The 21,697-nt window shown below is 36.2% G+C and overlaps 1 protein-coding gene across 1 annotated transcript in view; it reads left to right on the top strand.

Annotated features, from left to right (window-relative positions):
• The first annotated feature begins 2,002 nt into the window (after positions 1–2,002).
• The window catches only part of LOC127431969 (phenylalanine--tRNA ligase, mitochondrial-like), a 194,039-nt gene continuing 174,344 nt past the window's right edge, over positions 2,003–21,697 (top strand). The window contains exon 1 of the mRNA XM_051682667.1: positions 2,003–2,026. The gene's annotated coding sequence lies outside the window, so the exon portion shown is untranslated. The remainder of the gene's footprint in view (positions 2,027–21,697) is intronic.

Genomic DNA, 21,697 nt, shown 5'->3' with positions numbered 1-21,697 from the left:
GATTTAAATATTGATCTGTTTCTCACCCACACCTATCGTATTGCTTTTGAAGATATGGATTTAACCACTGAATTTTATGGATTACTTTTATGCTGCCTTTGTGATTTTTGGACCTTCGAAGTTCTGTCCACCATACACTTGCATTGTATGGACTAATATACATACACACACATATATATTATATATATCCTTCCAAATCTTCACAGCAGAACCAATGTGTATATGATCCATTCCATTAAATAATTTGTCAATTAGCGTTGAGGTGAGAGACAAGGGCTATGTTCCATATAGCATACTACCATGCTAATAATAATACTCGTATAGCAGTATATTGCCAAGTATGTAACTTTCTGTACACATGGAATACCCAGATAACCAACTGTGTATACACATATTGGCAAAAACAGAGTAAACTATATGGAATACTATATCTCACAATGCAATCTGCTTAAATTGACCCTCAATTTTCAAATTTGACATATAAACCAGAAACAATAGCTTATTTACCATGATTTCTTTTTTTAAACGCATTATTGAATTTGACCAAAAGTTAAAGGGCTAGTTCACCCAAAAATTTAAATTCTCTCATCATTTACTCACCCTCATGCCATCCCAGATGTGTATGACTTTTTTTCTTCTGCAGAACACAAAGATTTCTAGAAAAATACCTCAGCTCTGTAGGTCCATACAATACAAGTGAATGGTGAACAAAATGTTAAAGTTTGCTATAAAATCTCCTCCCTGCCTAGTAGGTGGTGATATGCACAAATAATGTTAATCACCAAAAACAAATGAAGAAGCATGTGGAAGTGAAAGTGGAGATTGATGGTAAAAAAGGACTTAAATATTGATCTGTTTCTCACCCACACCTATCATATCGCTTCAGAAGTCATATTAAACCACTGGAGTCTTATGGATTACTTTTATGCTGCTTTATTTTCTTTTGGAGCTTCAAAGTTTTGGTCACCATTCACTTGCATTGTATGGACCTACAGAGCTGAAATATTAGTCTAAAAATCTTAATTTGTGTTCTGCAGAAGAAAAAAAAAATCATACACATCTGAGATGGCATTAGGGTGAGTAAATTATGAGAGCATTTTGGAAAAATAGTAAGGAGTATGCAGTGTATACTGTTCAAACATCAGTAAGCACCACGTTAGTATTCCATTCTGAACATAGCCAAGAAGTGGTAAAGTATATCGTTTAAAGATTTGGGCAAGTAACCAAAAGGTAATAGGTTCAAATACCTTCCCAAAAAAGACCAGGTATTAAAACTAAGCTGAAGGGTGAGAAAGAGAGCATAGGAAATGGTCATGTAAAACTAGCTTATGATTGTTTTTGGTGAGAGAAACCTTGATTAACATTATAAGTGGACCTCAAAAAAAGAAAAATGATTTTTAAAATGAATATATATATATATATATATATATATATATATATATATATATATATATATATTTTTTTTTTTTTTTTTTTTTTTTTTTTTTTTTGGTCAGAACATCACAACAATACTGAGATCAATACATCCACATACTTAATATCCCCTATAGATATTTATATTTTCACTATTGAAAACCACAAGAAAGCATCTTTCTGAAACAAACCACGGAACCTTTATTAAAAATAACATTACCTTGCACGACTGATATATAAATGTAGATTCATGTGATTACCTGTAGTTGTAAGAGGGGTATGTCTTACTCTCATTCAGCAGCAGTTTGTAAAGTGACAGCACCTGCGCTCTGCAGGACGCCGCCATGATGAAAACAACGCTGTCAGTTCAGCTCGAGGACCTCAAGAACAGCTTCATGAGGCGCGCCTGAACAAATACACTCGCTTTTACGCTTTCAAAATAAACACTAGCTCAAAATAAAAATAAATCACTCATTTAATTTATGTTTGAAAGTTATAAGTTGAATCAGTACCTGTTATGTGCTGTAAGTAATCTAGTCTCTCACAAGTTTTGTTTATATTGTCCAGGCACATCGCAAGCCGTCTCATAATCAGCACGCGTGTCCAGATAGAGGTGAGTGAGATGTTTCATGTGTTCATTTGCACATATTTATTCTGTTTTGGTAAATTACGAAATTGTAATTAATGTCATTGTGATCACATAGTGGCTCTGTTATTAGTAGTGGTCTAAATGACTAGTCTTTTTATTTATGAAGTTATCAGATTGAGTAAGAGTTGCAGGCTAGCTTTAGCTTTATGAATGACTATAATATGCTTTTCTTAATTCATCTCCTGTTAATGAATCACCTCACAAAGAACACATGTGTGCTAACTGACTATTATTTATTTGAGAAGGGCACAAAGGAAATCTTAAGTATCCTGCCATACAGTGTCTCGGACTGTTAAATAAAATTAAACACTTGTCTATCTATAAGTCTATTTGTTATTTTAATTCAAATGAAATATTATACTATTTTTATGTATGTATGTGTGTATATAATTATTATTATTATTAGTAGTATTTTTTATGTTAAAATATAGACACATCTTATACAAGTATTTATATAAAATGTTTACATATAAATATAAATCACTGAAAAATAATGTCATTGTTTTCCAGCTGACATTCTCTTATCCTTTTCCAAATTAAGCCTCCATTTATTTATGTAGTTGGTTTGCATTAAATTATGGGCAAAATCGTGCACAATTTGGGGTTTCTCGTTCTTGTCAAATCAATTTAGGAGTTTGCCTTTTTTTTTTTTTTTTTCATGTTCTGCATGTGACCAATATATGGATTTGACCATTAGAGTCATATGGATTACTTTTATACTGCCTTTATATGCTTTTTGGAGTTCTGGTCACCATTCACTTGCATTGTATGGACCTACAGAGCTATAATATTCTTCTAAAAATCTTTGTTTGTGTTCTGTAGAAGAAAGAAAGACATCCATATCTGGGATGGAATGAGGGCTAGTAAATGATGAGAGAATTTTCATTTTTGAGTGAAGTAACCCTTTAATAGACCAAGTTTGAGACATTCGTTTAAATTCAAACCGCTTACACATTTCTAATGGTTAGCTAATTGTTTCAACTGGCATATTACCCACCCTTACTCCCCACAAAGCCAAAGTGCAGCATATAAGCTAACACATTGTTTTTTGATCGTCTAGCCAAATGTGGATCGCAAAATGGAAAGGATAGTTACTGTATTTTGCCTTTGTAGGGCAGGAACGAAGAGTGGTTTACTGAGGGAAACTTCAATTTGCACCATTAGTTTTTCTGAAGATAGTGTCCTTGTTCTCTCTGCTTATCTTTGTTTTTAGCTCAAGGTCTCAGGGCCTCTAATAATGAACACTGCCTGTACAATAAATGGAGAAGGAAATGAAATACTGCAACTGCACTATTTTGCTCTTGTGTGAAGAGTGGATAATTGAAGATCACTGTTCTAAAATTAAAGTGTGAGGATGTTTGAGAGTTCTCAAATGAATCTCACTGTGATGTGTTGAAATCTTTGTAAGTCACTGCAGGAGATGCAGTAAAATTGTGCAGTGACTGATTTTATCACTGCTATCAGTAAAATACTTCTGATTTTGCAGGCTATACATTTCTGGCTTATTAAGAAACTGATGACTGCTGGTAGGCTATTTTTGGAACTTGGATGAGTTGTAGTTCAAGATGTCTTTATTGGACTGTAAACCTGTGATGACAGCCTTGATCAGATATGTTGGTGTGGCTCTCCATGCCCAGGGAATAGTTAAAGACATAGTTCACCATAGTTCTTATTGTTCAAAGTTCATATTTCAAGTTTGTTAGTCCTTGTGTTTTTGGAATTTACATTGCCAGCTCTTTGCAGATAACAAATCAAGCCATCAGCTTTATGAGAAACGCAAGCCTCACTTTAATCTGAAAAATGTGTTTCTCTTGCTCTTTTCATCTCTGATGCATGAAGAATGGATCTATCTTTGACCCACAGAGATCGATGTTGTCTTCATGACATAAGATTGTGAGGAGATGTTGTGCTCAGCGGGGTTGGAGGGTGAAGATGAGGTTGGATTTAAATGGGGTTTGGTCTTCAACTCTGGTTGGAGAAGGTCACAGACGTGTGCTGTTTGCAGATGGAACCGGCTTTAAGTGGAAAGGTCACTGGCGAGTGGTGGTGGGTCAGAGCAACAGGCTGTGAAATCATGTCAACTCATTCAGAAACCAGTTAAGAGAGGGAAATAGGATGTCATATAATGATGGCCAGAGATTGCTTATGTCAGTTTTCTATGCATTGTCAGTAGTTAACCCTTTAAGCTCTGAAGGTGATTTTAAAGATTTCCTGTTTCAGTGGCATATCCAAAATTAAAGGCTTAAAAAAAACAAAACAAGGAGGGTCAAGTGTTTGGTATCATTGTAATGAAAACGTTAAAAATAAATAAATAAATAAATAATATAGATTGATACATTCCGAGACTCTCAGCCTAAGAAACTGCTGAAAAATCACACAAAAATTTACTTTTTTTCTTATTTGAAATTTTCTATCTCTGGGTGTAAATAAGGCGCTTTTGTTTTGTTCCCAATCATGTCAACTGTATCTGAGATTTTTTGTGTGTGTGTGTGTGTGAATACAACAAAGCAATCACAAGTTATAGCATTACAAAAATAATTTATCATAGTGTACAAAAACATCTCCATCTGTCCAAAAGCCTCTCCAAACAAATAAAACATCATAATTGTACATAAGAATTAATTACACATACAAACACAGCAATGACTTAAGGTTTGCATAGCATGCAAACATGATTTTAATAATGAGATTTCACTGAATGAGTGCCTTTTGACTCGATGAGTCTGCATCAAGTTTGTGTTACAGTATTTCCTTGGCGCCATCTCCTGGTGGCCATGTGTAACATTGTGTTTCATGTGGATTATCTAATGATCTATGCATCCATTTACCTTTTGTGTTTTTGAAAGATAATCGCTTCCTCTAAGTAATGGTATGTGATATTTTATGTTCTGTTTATTTTTCATTAAGTTATAAGGGAAAATGCAGCATATAAGCAACACCAACATAATTGGGAAAAGGGAAAATGATGGGGTCATTGTTTATTAACATTCCAGTATGTATTCCACTGCACCGCTTAGCTCCACCCTGTCTGCAGAGCCGTCAGCTCAGAGTAAGCTCTGTAAACAGTGGAGTCGGAGCACGCTCTCAAACTATGTAATGACACCAATTATAAAGCATTTTTTTCTGCATTATTTGTTCTGAAAAAAAGTTTTCATATCTGCGCATATTGGTAAACATATACGCCGATACCAATATATCGGTGAAAGGCTAATATCGGCCGACTGATATATCGGTCGGGCACTAAATACAATGTTAACAAATCAAAACTTGTAATTTAAATTTCTCTGTATTAAATTCATGTTGCCTTTAAACAACCCTGCACACACTGGGCATTCTTTATCATATTGCACATCCCGCTCACTCTTGACCTTGAAGTCTGAATCCGGTGTATTTGTACACAAGCAATGCTTTAAATAATGAAGATGATTTAAGACTCAACTTCTGAAAGTTTACCATGCTGGTAGTAGTCACTTTGGATTAAAGCATCAGCCAAAAGAATGAATGCAATGGGAATATTCTTATTTGAGTTGTTCATTAGTGCTTGATTTTCTATATTTGGTTTCCTGAACTGTTTACGCTGTATCACTAGCTCTAACAGGTTTTGTGGATTTTACGGGTTAAATTAATTTTGACATTGACTTGCCTTCTCTTATCTCTGGCTGACCTGTCTCTATTTTTCCCTATTATATTTATTTTAATTTTAAGAATGATCTATTAGGAATTGACTGCATTTGAATATTTATAAATCCTCCTGGGTTGTGTCTGTTCACACTTTAATAAAATCATGAAAAATTCAAATAAATCACATTTTTTAAAACCGTATGTTCTTTAGAAGTACTATAAATTCTAAAGTTCATGCATGTTAATAAAGTAATAAAGATGTCTAGTGCAGACAAAGGAAGTACTGGGAAACAATTAATGTCATCCTCAGGGAGAAAAAGAGAAGAGAACAGAGCCATTAATAAAAGGAGAGAAAGTAGTGCTGCTAACTTAAAAAAAAAAAAAGCAGTATAAATATATGCAATATATTAACCCTTGTGCGTCAATTTAAAAAAAAGTTACTCAGAGGTCCTTAGAGGACAAAAATGTCCATGTCAAAAAAACTGCCATAAAAATAATATATATTAATATTATTTTCCACTTTCACTGACTTGATTTTTTTAACCAACTTCAGTCCTGATCATAACTACCAAATATTCATTAATTTTCATGATTTTAACCCTTTAAATGCCAGTTTGTTTACATAATGACTGTTTTTACACACACACACACACATTTCTCAATACACACATATAAAACACACTTTGACATCCATATCAACACACCCACACAATTTTAGCTGCATTATTTATTCAATTGGCCTGCAGTGCTCTATAATACAACAAAATACACACCTTTGGCAAAATTTATGCTGTTGGCATTAACACAGCCAAAATGATCGAAAAAACATAAATGAAAAAGACAAAAATGTGCCGAAGATGTATATATTTATGGTTATCGTACGGCAGGGGTCGGGAACCTTTTTTCACTAAGGAGCCATTTTTTTATGCATTGTTTCGAAAGAGCCATACCACAAACGAATAATTTACTATTTTCAAAAACAAAGTTTTTCAATAAAATAAAATGTTTATATTGCCCATAGACTACTCAAAAACAAACAAATATGCAAAAATTAATTGCTAACATGTTGCAATTGTAACGTTGGTTAGTGGATTGGAAGAGAGGGGATACAGGAGTAACTTTCAAGTTTTTAATAAGGAGACGCTGGAGTGGAACAAATACCAATACATGGAGTCAATCAAGGAAACACGCTGGAGATCTACAACGTAACACTTCAACAATACAATGTAACAATTCAAGAACTGACAAGGAATGAACAAAACAGGAGGGTATTTATACAAGCGGGTGCAGATGAGGGAATGAAGAACAGGTGAGAGGGATTGGGAACAGATGGCAGTGATGAGGGCAGTGCATTGTGGGAAGTGTAGTCCGGGGGAAACTAAGGAAGGATGACAAAACCAATTCAAAATAAGAGTCCGTAGAACAGAACGGAGAATAACTGTGACAGCAATATGGAATTGAGTACACATGTTTGTGCGGGTCTATGCATTGTCAGTAGTTAACTTCCCTTTGGGCTTTGTGATATGTAAAAAATATTTGAATGATAATCGCATAAAATATCACGATATCCGATTATATGGTCAAACCCCAAGGTCGGTGAATATTTTTGCTTCGTTGATTTTGCTTTAAAATTTAAATTAATTTATTGAAACACGAAAAACTTAAAAGACATTTCTAAATTCAAATTGCACTTTAAATGAAATGAAAAAAGCAATTAAAATAATGAAGTGATTAAAAAATCTTATATATAACCACCTCCTCAAATCCAAACATTTACCTTCTCCAACGGCCCCATTTGCCATCACGCAAGTATCAGTACGCGGCAACAGGTGAAAAATTACTAACAGCATACAAATTAAGAACTAAAGACCATTATAAATGTAAAGATAATTATAATCATCATCATAATAAATAAGCCTAATAAATTATCTTGTGTTCCCAAAAAATGCTGCCAAATGTGTGTTCTTATCTAATGTGTTTGTATTGCGTTTTGGTAATACAGTTTGTGCTGCCTAAAGAAAAGAAAATGGAACTAAATTTTAGGTTCAAGGTGAACGTGTCTTGTATTACTTTATGATTTATTCACTTTCGTCTTTGTTTCTTTAATATAAAGATATGTATGTATTGTATATATTACTGAACCTGCTGAGTTGCGTTCATAATGTGTAAGAGCGAATTGCTCAGTGGAAATAAAGCAAAACTCACCACACCTCACGAGATGATTGGAGATCATTTGCAGCATTCTCATGGATTATGTTATTCTTCCAAACAGTTCTCAGTTGAATGAAACCTAGAACAAGGAGTGATAACTCTTTACATGCACTTGCTCCACAAGACAGGGTCACGTTGCACATGAATCAGACACTATTTTTCCAGCCTGTTGTATTAGAATTTATCACCCCTCATTTATTTTAGATACAGTTCCAACAATATATACTATTTATTAAATCTACTTTTTTTTACGTATCCTATTTTAATGTCTGGAAAACCAGACTTTTAAATATTATGTTTTGTAAATGCAATGACTGGAATTGAAGGTGGTACCAAACTGTGAATCCTGGACAAAACAGTTTGGTGAATACATGTTTACTCATTAGCTTCCACTCAGCTGACAACAATGAATGTAGCTACGTAATTAGCTAGTTAGCTATAAGCTCGTTTTCACGGAGAGTAAAAGATGGACCAGCATTGTGTCTCACCAACTAGGTAATAACATAGCGTGAAATCAACACTGAACAGACACAATCCACCACCGCACTGTTGTCTGTTGAGCTGCAAATAGATGCTCTGATGTTTACCTTTCAATCTGCTACTTTACTTACTGCACTGACAAACTGTAGCTGGCTAATAGCAAACAGATGTGATAAACAGGAGTGACATGGTTGTCAGGGACAGGGTTAATGTTATATTAGTTATATAAAATGATGGGGTCATTGTTTATTAACTTTCCAGTATGTATTTCACAAACTAGTTAGCAGCTTACCTTGAAAACACCGCTCAACTCTCTGAGCCCTGTCTGCAGAACCGTCAGCTCAGAGTCAGCTCTGTAAACAGTGGAATCGGAGCACACTCTGCTGGACAAACTACGTAATGACACCAATTCTAAAGCATTGTTTTCTGCATTATATGTTCTGAAAAAAGTTTTCATAGCGGCGCATATCGGTAAACATAAACAGCGATACCGATATATTGGTGAAAGGCTAATATCGGCCGATAATATCGGCTGACCGATATATCGGTCGAGCACTAGTGTTTACCGATATGTGCAGATATGAAAACTTTTTTCTTTGAGGACTGCTTCTCTATTTGCAGTGTCGGCATTAAAGCTTCTTGTCAACTTTGTTCTCTCTGCACTTGACATCTTTATAGCTTATGTATGATGAAAACAGACTGAAAGAGACATTGTGTATGCATTGTAGGACTTGGTGGATATTTGATAAAGGTTATTTCTCATTTTCTTTATTTTGACCAAACAGCCATTGCTGTAAAGTAGATTGAAAATGTTTACAGCAGGGAGTAAAATACAGTAAAAAGAATTTACAAAGATTTTATATACCAGGGTTTTTCCTGGCTCAAAATGAGGTAGAGGTGGTACCATCCTGATCATGTGCACACATACACTTGTACCATGTCTTCCACTGGCTGAAGCAATCACTTACATGCAACATATTTTAGGTGTTCTAATAATTAGATGATTGAAGAAAATTACAATTATCAAATTATAGCATATTTAATTAAAAAAGCTAACCTGTTCAACATTAAATTAAATACAACATAACAGCTAATGTGTTCATTTATAGTTAGCAAACTTGATTAACATCTTAAACTGATAATAAGATCATCTCTGATCTCAGGTATGTGGGTGGGTATGGAGGGACGGGACGATATGTAAAGACCAATCGGCCACTGTTTTACAGCTTGGATTGGACTGATCGCTTGGATTGACAGATCTTGATTTACCATGCACACAACTGAAACAGTGCTGGATCTTATTACTTGTTACTTATTCTATGTAATTATGTTTCTGGTTTATTGTGGCATTTACAAATGTAAGTAGTTCTTCGGTTCAGTAAAACCCTCAGATCACTTGTTTGTAGGGCTGCCCCCTGGTAGTCGACCAAAGGTAGTCGATGAGAAGAGTCTTGGTCGACCAAGTTTTGATTGGCCGGTTGGTTGCAGAAAAAACTCTACAAAAACGATGAACACCATGTATTTTACCCCATGGTAAGCATGGTTAGGTTTAAGCCTACACAGTAAAGCAAGACACGTGGATTTCAAACTTAGAACTTTATTTTGTTATTTATTTTAACTAAAAATTCAAATGAAACTGGAAAAAAAATTAAGTGCAATTAAAATGTGTGTTGTTCAGCTTTTTGAAAGATGGTTTTACAACAGTTGTCAACATCTCTCTGGCAAAGAACCTACTTAATCTGTGCATTCTCTACCGGACGGGTATTTCGTTATCCGGGAAAATACATCATGTGTGTGAATAAATTTGTTTTGTTCCCACCTTCACTATATATATATATATATATATATATATATATACAGTTGTGCTCAAAAGTTTGCATACCCTGGCAGAAATTGTGAAATTTTGGCATTGATTTTGAAAATATGACTGATCATTCAATGATCATGTCTTTTATTTAAGGATAGTGATCATATGAAGCCATTTATTACCACATAGTTGTTTGGCCTTGTTACAGACACACAAGGTGACACACACAAGTTTAAATGGCAATTAAAGGTTAATTTCCCACATCTGTGACTTTTTAAATTGCAATTAGTGTCTGTGTATAAATAGTCAATGAGTTTGTTAGCTCTCATGTGGATGCACTGAGCAGGCTAGATACTGAGCCATGGGGAGCAGAAAAGAACTGTCAAAAGACCTGCGTAACAAGGTAATGGAACTTTATAAAGATGGAAAAGGATATAAAAAGATATCCAAAGCCTTGAAAATGCCAGTCAGTACTGTTCAATCACTTATTACGAAGTGGAAAATTCGGGGATCTCTTGATACCAAGACAAGGTCAGGTAGATCAAGAAAGATTTCAGCCACAACTGCCAGAAGAATTGCTCGGGATACAAAGAAAAACCCACAGGTAACTTCGGGAGAAATACAGGCTGCTCTGGAAAAAGACAGTGTGGTTGTTTCAAGGAGCACAATACTTGTTGACCCCTCTCCAAACATAGCACTTATGTTTGTGACCATAAAGCTCTATTTTGGTCTCATCACTCCAAATTACAGTGTGTCAGAAGCTGTGAGGGGTGTCAAGGTGTTGTCGGGCATATTGTAACTGGGCTTTTTTGTGGCATTGGCGCAGTAAAGGCTTCTTTCTGGCAACTCGACCATGCAGCTCTTTTTTGTTCAAGTATCGTCGTATTGTGCTGAAACATTCAAGGGTATGTAAACTTTTGATCAGGGCCATTTGGGTGATTTCTGTTATAATTATGATTTAAAAAGGAGCCAAAAAACTATGTGACAATAAATGGCTTCATATGATCACTATCCTTAAATTAAAGACAGTTTTTTTGCATGATCAGTCATATTTTCAAAATCAATGCCAAAATGTCACAATTTCTGCCAGGGTATGCAAACTTTTGAACACAACTCATATATATATCTATATATCTCGCAATATCCAGTTACATTGGAAACCCCTGGGCTGAGGGATCGGTGAATATTATTACTTTAGTGATTTTGCATTGAAAATGTAATTAATTTATTTAAAAAAATGAAAATACATTTCTAAATTCAAATTGCACTCCAAACTAAATGAAAAACCAATTAAAATAATGAAGTGGAAAAAGAATAATATATATATATATATATATAAGTAACCATTTACCATCAGGCCAGAATCCATCTTAACATCATGGCGGAAAATTACTTACACAAATAAGTAATAATAAGTAAAAATAATAATTATAATGATGATAATAATCACTGAAATATAAATCATGGTTCGAGGTGAACATGTTTTTGTATTATTGTATGTTTTAATCTATAGGCTGCAGAGTTGTGGTCACAATGAACTCCGTGGAAATAAAGCGAACTGAACTCAAAGCACCTCCTGAGCTGAGATGTCTGAGGTCATTTGCAGCACTCATAGATGATACTGTTCTTGCAACAAAAAAAAAACAAAAAAAAAATTCAGAAGACAGAAACAAAGAGAGTGAGAACCTTTTACATGCACGTGTTTTTATAGATAAGTGCATTCACTCCTAAAATCTAAAAGTTTCAGGCTGCAGATGATGTTTGGACAACTCAACATCTTTGGCAGACATGGGGCAATGGTAATAGATTCAAAATGTTTCATGCAAAATTTTGTTGTAATGTGGTTAGCAGTAATTGGATGATGAATTACTTTGACCATTACTTTGGCCATGATGAATTACTTTGACCATCAGAATTATGTGTGCTAATTTCTGATGTAATTCCTGTAATGTCTCAAAAACATGAATATCCAACACTCCTGGAAACATAGTAAACTATTTTAATAAAAAAATAAAAAAATAAATAAAAAAAAATACTTCTATAGCATGATGTTATTTAAAACTTAGTCCCGCTGTCCACATATGTTGACATACATTTTTAAGAAAACGATTTAGTCTAGAAAATATTATTTATTTATTTATTGCATGTTTATTAGGTGCCACTAGTTACAAATCAAAAAGGGAAATGGAAAATGCACACAGCAGTCACGCTCTGGTCTCAGGAGGTTAACACAGGTCGACTAGTCATTCAAACTACGACCAACTAGTCGATTATTAAAATTGAACGTTTTTCACATCCCTAATTGTGTATAGGACTGATTTTCTAATGTATTCTGCAGCCTCCAGTGAAAAATGCTCCCAAATATGCAAAGCAAACAAACAAACAAAAACAACAACAACAAAAAAATCATTAAAACCACCAATATGAATGATAGCCTATAGTGTTTGTGGCTTTATGATGTGACAGTAATTAAGGTCCATGGGGATGAAAGTTGTTGGTTGTATTCATTAGGCATTTTACAGCTCTTGGTTTTATGAACCAATCCAGCTAAGGATAGTACTATTGACAAAGACACAAATTTTTCCAGGCTTGCTTCTCCAAGCCATTGTCAGACATTTTTGACTTTACATACAGTAAAGTGGGTTGTGTGGAACCATGTGACTCTGTTTCCTCCTCTTTTGTCCTCCTCAGTAATCATTTTGTACTCTTAACAGAAAATATGTGAAGATACATTGTTGTATTATTTATAGGGCTATCAATTAATTATTTATTTTTTTGGTCAGATTCATTGCATAGATCTATATCTGCCGAGAAAGACCCCTACATAAAAATTCAATATGCACTACCATTCAGAAGTTTGGAGTCACTTGCCTGAAATGATTCTCATGATCTTAAAAATATTTTGATCTGAAGGCGTATGATTAAATGTTTGAAATTAGTTTTATAGACAAAAATATAATTGTACCAACATATTAATTTAATTACAAAACTAAAATGTTATTATTTAAATGTTATTTTTTTATTTTTATTTTAAATGGATGACTTGGACCGAATAATTAAGAAAAGCAGCCACTAAGTGCCCAGCACATAGATACGAACTCTATGTATCCCAGGGTGATACCTCAAGAAGTTGGTTGAGAAAATGTCAAGAGTACATTTCTGCAAATTCTAGGCAAAGGGTGGCCACTTTGAAGATGCTAAAATATAACTTAATTTTGAGTTATTTTTGATTTTTTTTTAGGAACAACATAATTCACATAGTTCCATTTATGTTATTCCATAGTTTGATGACTTTATTTTTTTCACATTTTAGAATAATAGTAAAAAAAATAAATAAAGAATGAGTAAACTTTTGAACGGTTGTGCATAATCATATATATATATATACACACACACACACACACACTACCGGTCAAAAGTTTTGAAACACTTGACTGAAATGTTTCTCATGATCTTAAAAATCTTTTGATCTGAAGGTGTATGCTTAAATGTTTGAAATTAGTTTTGTAGACAAAAATATAATTGTGCCACCATATTAATTTATTTCATTACAAAACTAAAATGTAATAAAAAAAAAAAAAAAAAGTTTTTGAAATGGATGACTTTGACCAAATAATAAAGAAAAGCAGCCAATAAGTGCCCAACATAGATGAGAACTCCTTCAATACTGTTTAAAAAGCATCCCAGGGTGATACCTCAAGAAGTTGTTTGAGAAAATGTCAAGAGAACATGTCTGCAAAATCTAGGCAAAGGGTGACTACTTTGAAGATGCTGAAATATAACACAGTTTTTATTTATTTTGGATTTTGTTTAGTCACAACATAATTCCCATAGTTCCATTTATTTTATTCCATAGTTTAATGACTTTACTATTATTCTAAAATGTGAAGAAAAAAAATTATAATAAAGAATAAGTAAGTGTTTCAAAACTTTTGACCAGTAGTGTGTGTGTGTATGTGTGTGTGTGTGTGTGTGTATATGTATGTGTAATATATATACATACATTGATCAGCCACAATATTAAAACCACCTGCCTAATATTGTGTAGGTCCCCTCGTGCCACCAAAAGAGTGCCAACCCGCATTTCAGAATAGCATTCTGAGATTATATTCTCACCACAATTGTATAGAGCGGTTATCTGAGTTACCGTAGACTTTGTCAGTTCAAACCAGGCTGGCCATTCTCTGTTGACCTCTGGATGTTTTTTGTTTTTGGCACCATTCTGAGTATATTCTAGAGACTGTTGTGTGTGAAAATCCCAGGAGATCAGCAGTTACAGAAATACTCAAACCAGCCCATCTGGCACCAACAATCATTGCCACTGTCCAAATCACTGAGATCAGATTGGGGTGGTTGGTAGTGGCGAGGACTCTATACTACGGCGCATCCCTCCTCCTCCCTGGGTTTCAGCACCAGTGTAACAAAGTTCAGTGGAAAGGAGGAAGTGAGAACCAGCTTGACAATATAAATAATCTTTTAATAAAACAAAAAGACACAAACATAAACACATGCAGCCTGATTAGGGGCTGGGTGTGCAGGCTCCTCCCTGCCACAGTCTCTTACTCAGAATGGTGCCAAAAACAAAAAACATCCAGTGAACGGCAGTTCTGTGTACGGAAATGCCTATATTCATGTATATATTGTTTCTTTCCATATCATTAAATATACACCTTTTATTGGCCAGCAGTCCTCATCTTGTGCTGTCTGCTGTAAGTGTGGTTTGTTGTCTGTCCACCCTGACCAAGGTCTATTGTTTTACTTTCTGATTTCCCATTCCCATCCTTTCTTTACTTTTACTTGTTGTGCAGTTCCATTATTTCCTTACTTTAAAGCACCAAAATGTAACTTGGAAGCAATTTCGAGCAACTTTTAGACAGGGTTCTTTCAAGCTTGAACATTGTTTTACTACATGTCTGCATCATTGCCTGATGCAGGAATTTGCCTGTCATGCAGTGTTCATAGTTGAGTAATGGATCTCGCATGGGAGTCGTCACTATCGCAGATTCTGCTGTGTCTGCACTGCATAAACTCACCACCCACATGCTCCTATTAGTAACTGACTGAATCCAGTATGCACTTGAGTTTCAATGATTATTCAGCCTACATCCTTCAGCAACCCACCAGCTGCATCTGACAATGCTAAATAGAACAGCTGAGCGCTCTGCTCACCTAGCACAGACGTCTGAACTGCTGGTCAAAGGGGGTTGTGACGTCGACTCGGGCCACTCTTCGTAGTCAGCACTTGAGCTTGTGCGTGATTGAGTGGGCGAGGAAGAGGAGGTGTGAAGTTGCTTGTCCATTTCAGTAAAGCACTCATGCTTAAGTGCTGTCATTGATTTCCACTGAGATGTTTGTTACAAGCAGGCATGATTTGTCCTTTTGTTGATGAAGAAGATTAGGACCTGAACAAGATTTGGGCTGGCGATTTTAAAGGAGTAGTTTGACCGAAAATGAAAATTGTGCCGTTTAAATAGGATGCATTCTTGTGTTCGGTTAGACGAAGTGCAACAGGATCACTTTTTGTTCACGATGACCCATGTCTTTCCAAACCTGTATACTGTTTCTTTTTCAGTGGAACACAGGATAATTTTTGAATAATTTTCTTGCAGCTCTTTCCCATACAGTGACAGTTCATAGTGACCTGTTTGTCTGTCAAATAAAACACAATAAAATCTGGTGCCAGACAGGCTGGTTTGAGTATTTCTGTAACTGCTGATCTCCTGGGATTTTCACACACAACAGTCTCTAGAATTTACTCAGAATGGTGCCAAAAAAAACAAAAAAAAAACATTCAGTAAGGGGCAGTTCTGCAGATGGAAATGCCTTGTTGATGAGAGAGGTCAACAGAGAATGGCCAGACTGGTTCAAACTGACAAAGTCTACGGTAACACAGATAAGGTCATTACTCAGTATGCAGTGTGGATTACTCGGGTTTGATCCTATTGATTTGTGTCTCCTGTGCAGTACCTGGAATAATTAAAACCAGGATAAGGCTGTGCCTGGATCCATAATACGACTCCCATTGTGGCTTTTTGCTAAATAATTTTTCGGTTCTACCCTACTGTTGCTTCTAGACCAGTAGGCCCATGTGACATGAGTTTGGCGTAATGTGCTGAACATTGTATTGATTTTATTGTGGCATTGATATTCACAGCCCACTGTGTTTCACTTGACAAACCTTAAGGGAATTGTGCTAGAGAATATTCCAGGTTCTATACAAGTTAAGCTCAATCAAATGCATTTGTGCCATAATCTTGATTACCACAAAAATTAAAATGGTCCTTCCTTAAAAAAAGTTACAGTAAGGCACTTCACAATCTGATCACAATGCAGCTTGGGTCCATAGACACCTAGCTTATAATGTGGTCAAGTACTTTCTGATTGCTATCCGATTACTAAAAAAACATGTTGATGCTAGGTGTAAAGGGGGCCATAGATGTCTCTGCATATTAAGTTTACATTTACATTTATGCATTTGGCTGACGCTTTTATCCAAAGCAACTTACAGTGCCCTGATTACAGGGACAATCCCCCTGGAGCAACCTGGAGTTAAGTGCCTTGCTCAAGGACACAATGGTGGTGGCTGTGGGGCTTGAACCAACAACCTTCCACTTGCCAGTTCAGTGCTTTAGTCCACTACACCACCACCACTCCAAGTTTGGATAGGATCAAGTAATGTAGCATTCAAAAGCTTTTAACGTTCTCCAATGCAATGGGTGTTATCTGTAACTCCTAACCATGTATTTCAAAGCATCCTGTCAGAGTCCATAAACTACACAGGATATTCAGTGAGAAATTTTGTTATTAGTCTAGCTTCAGTCTTTTAGCACAAATTAAACTAGTCTATCTTCACTCCCGACCCCCTGGGGGTACATCAGTCAGACAAGGAGCTTCTGCATTTAAAACCATTACCGCCATGAACATGCAATAGAGCGAATTAATGGTCACCCTAAAGGAGCCAGGCAATTTTACTTTATAATATCCTTCATACGGTGTTTGTCAAAGGAACTGAACAGGAATCCAACTCATCTCCTTATGCTTAAATTCATGAATGTAACAATGGGAGACAGATTTGGCAAGACATCAAAAAAAGTGTTTTTAAAGTCAGTACAACTCCTAACAGCAAAATAAAGTCATACAATTTGTCAAATCCTAATGAAGAAAAAACGTGTTTAAATCCACCTGAGGAGATAAACACCTACTCAAAATAGGCCAGATTGTGCTAAAAACATTTATAGTAGATGACTGTTGCAACTCTAAAATGTCTTGCAGTTTATAACTACTGTATCTGTACAAACTTATTTCTCATTTATGACTTTACAGAAATGCTTTAACATTGAAATCAGTGTTCCAGGATTGGTTATATCCTATAGCATTTTTAGATCTCTAAGGGTCTCTGTAGCCTTTTGCTGATTTAGTGAACATTAGTAGTCTAACACCTTTTCACAAAGAATATATTTTATTAAACCTGTGTATTCATTATGTTAGAGTTCGCAAAGTATAGGAGGAAAGAGTAGCTCCCGAGGTTAATTTTGTAGCCTGGAGCTGTAATCACTTTTTGTTGGTTTTAGCAAGGCGTTAGTAAATGCATTACCCAGTGCTGCCTTGATAATGACCTCCTGTTGGAGTTGTTGCATTTGTTCAGCTGTCATTGCCTGTTGGAGTTGTTGCATTTGTTCAGCTGTCATTGAGACAAATTAGCTGGTTTGATAATTGTTTAGGCCTGCTGAGAAAAACTCAGGAGAACAACAAGGCCATAGTCCATCTCCACGTACAAGTTTCTTCTTAAGCTTATTAAAATGATACAGATTTACCTCAAGCATCCTAATTTATAAATTTTTTGCAAAAGCCATTTTAGCTGTCCATATTTGAGAATTTCTTAAAAATTTTATGGTGTCAGAGCTAGGCTCGATACCTTTTTCACGCATCAATAATCTGAAGATTATTCAGATCAATATATATCAGGCTGCTTTTCAAACATTGGTAAAGTGTAAGTGGCAAGCTTAATTAAAGCTGGACGTGTCTGGCTGATGACATGGAATGTTCTAAAATTTGAAACAATAATTTTCTACGAAGGTACGTCCACACGCCAACACTCAGCGTCAAAATTCTGCAGTGCCACGGAGCGCAACTCGCATAGTTTTCCGAGTTTCGTTTTTTTTTAATTGACCCAAATCATCATCAAAGGACAAAGATTATTTACTCTAGCCATCGCTGGATGATATATTGTGTATGTGTGTCATTCATGTAGCCTACACAATGTATTTTCAGTTACAAGTATGTCGTTTTGTGGTTTGACAGCTTGAATAAAATACCTATTCAAGGCTACATACAGAGAAATTGCATAATAAATGTCGCCAGTTTTAATCGTTCAGTTTGCACAGTTTCATACACTAACCTGCAAACTCATCAATGTCATTTTGTTCATTCTTGAAGGAGTACAAAAACCTTCATATCTTTAGACTGCCATCAGCTGCGCTGCATCAGCTCATCCTGTGTGTGTTGTGATACCTGTGGCTTGCAACCTGCTTCAGTAAATGTCATATCACCCCCTTGTGGTCTCCCAACGCTATTATGCCTGACTTTTAAACAGAAGCCAACTGAGTGAATTGGAAAGCACACAAATTAGGCTTTCTAATTTACATGTCGGCTAATTTTAATACTGTATATTGATGCCTCAGATATATACATGAAATAATATGCTGATCAGTAATCAATATATTGATATTAGATGACATTCCTAGTCTGAGCCATGTCCTAGTGATTATGCTGCCTTTAAATCATGTAATTAAGAATTAACTAAAAGGTAAAGTAGCTTCTTTTTGTTGAACTAGCACCAAAATGTCTTTGATTGTAATTTAAAAAGAGAGAAAGAAATATGAATTTACCCAACACATCCATTTTATTCTGACCAAACCTATTGAACACACATCACGTCGGAATTATATGTCCAGAACTTCTGATCCATGGCAATCAGAAGTGACCCTCATGGACATTCGTCTTTGAAGACCCATGGGTTAAGTGCTTAGGGGCCAGTGGACCTTAGTGTCAGCTTGTGCTGTATGCATCAAAAGGCCTGGACCCTGATGATTATCAGGGCTCCAGACTGCGACTTATTGGTACTATTTTGCCATTACCATTTTTTCTGCTAATGCAACTAAATTTTGTTAAAGTTTGCACCAAAATTGGCCAACTCTCTTGGATTAGGCTCTCCCATTTTCTGTTGTGTATGAGAAACATCAAATGGCAATTCTCCAAATGTGGACCGAAAGAGTGCTAATGCCAACTCATCAATTATCAGCACGGCTCAATGAACAGAGCAGCTCAAGTGCAAAGCAGGTACATTTACTCGCCGACTGCAGTTTTTTGCGAGAGGCTTGGGGGCCCTACAGGCCCCTGGCAGTCTGAGGCTCCTGGGTATTGGCCCTACCGGCCCCACTTGTCATAATCCAGCCCTGCCGAGGAGACAGTTTCAAAATTATCTTAAGTTTTCTTTCTTCTTGATGAATTCCTGCTTCTTCTATACAATCTCTTTCAGTAACAATTGGCAAAAAAAGGGCTAGAACAAAAAACAAACAAACAAAAAAAACAAAGAATCTTGTTATCACCAGCCATACCACACAAGCTTGCTAATAAATTGAGTAGATGTTATCACAGTGGTCTGACTGTGGAGAGTGTTCCTCTCAGACTTATAGAAGCTTGTTGCTCTGCAGGGTACTCCCATCTGCTCCACATAGCTCTTCCTGGCCCTGCTGGGTCTACTGCCTCAGCCTGTGCCCATGAATAGTGCCCAGCACAGCCACCTCAGTGCCAGCTTGCCTTGTGAGGTAACACGGGCTGTGTCCCCTGCCAGCTCTTCATTCACTTCCTCTTTCAATAGGTTCACACATGTTGCGGTTTCATTGCTCCAGTCATTAAGGTGGCTTTTACACTGGGCACGTTTGCTGCGGTCCGATTCCGAGTGCGATTGTTCCCGGTGCCCTCCGCAGCTTTGGTCTGGTTTCACACTCAATTGATTCTATTGAACCCCGGCCTATTTGCGTTCATTTTACGTCACAAACACGCATGGAGAACACAACTCGACTCATCATACTTTTTGTTTTTTTGTTATTTTCGTGCCATTATGCACAGCAGAGTGAACGACAACTGCGTATATGTGCGCTTCATGGTGTAACTCAACAGATGTCCAGGGGAAGGCGGCTTGCTGCTGCTCGCAAACGGCGTTTTTTGAGGAGACAGCTGATTGCAAGGAATTCATTTGCATCTTTGTTTACACTGCACGCTTACTCATGCTCGTGTCCAAGGTGAAGTTATTGCCACTGTCATCTCCTATTATACCCTATATTTATAACCTATAATAGTATTTATATATAGTATTTATAAGGTGTATAGATAGATAGATAGATAGATAGATACATAGATAGATGGCGTCATCGGCTAAAATGCATGCGCAGGTTACTTTACTTCCTGAACGAGTGCGCACCCGAGTCTGAGTTGCTTTCGCATTCACGTGAATCGCGCTACAGTTCCATTGCAACCGAACTCAGACCACCTCCTACAGGTAGTCTCGGGTTCGGTACTGCGGTGCGCTCCCCGGTCCACATGACAGCTTTCACATTACCAATTTTTCATGCGAACCTGCTGTGTTTCGAACTAAACTGCCAGTGTGAAAGCACCCTAAGTGACATTTAGACACTGCCATTGTGGGCTAGAAGACTGTTTGAAGTGGCATGAAATCAAGGGATTATTTTTGCACTCACACTTTGAATATGTCAAGAGGATGATTTTATTTCTGAAACATATTGGCAGTTGTTCGCTTTTAAGGCGACAGAATGTGGGCAGCAATTCTGATAATATTAGTCTGCGAATGACTAATATGGCAATTTTTAAGGCTTCTTCCTTTGTGTGACCATGTTGACTCATGCTTAGTCATTGTTTGATCACTTGATTTATTGAGTGATCAGCTGGATGAAAACCAATTAAAGCTCAATCATCAATCTTTGAGAATCATATTATTTGCCTTAGACAGTTCATTATCACTACTGAGTTTCATGTTAATGGTTGGAGTACCTGAAAGCTTGCTGTGAAAACCTGTTGTCCAATAGCACAGTCTAAGCACTTGAGGTCCGAACATGAGTTTTATAGGTCAAACTGCGTAATTACGAACCACACAAAGTATACCCTAGACCACTGTAATACATTTTACAACAGTAAAAGCAAATAACAATAGATATGAAAATAGAGCATTACGACTGGGGTACATCGAGATTAGAGCCCGACCGTTATGGGATTTTTGAGACCGATACCGTTTATAGAGAGGGAAAATTCACTGATTACCGATATGAGACCGATATAGCAAATTTTTGAGTTGGAATGAAAACAGACCTTTTCTATGTGGATTGTGCACCGATTTTGCACTGATATGACTATGCAAAGTTACTCAGAAGGCTGCTTTCTTAAACAAATATTTTTATCAAAGAACATTTGACTTTATTATTATACATTGTCAACAAATT

This window comes from Myxocyprinus asiaticus, chromosome 41, assembly GCF_019703515.2.
Source record: "Myxocyprinus asiaticus isolate MX2 ecotype Aquarium Trade chromosome 41, UBuf_Myxa_2, whole genome shotgun sequence".
NCBI lineage: Eukaryota > Metazoa > Chordata > Actinopteri > Cypriniformes > Catostomidae > Myxocyprinus > Myxocyprinus asiaticus.
The sequence above is the reverse complement of the archived record's forward strand: the minus strand, read 5'-3'. Positions and strand labels throughout refer to the sequence as shown.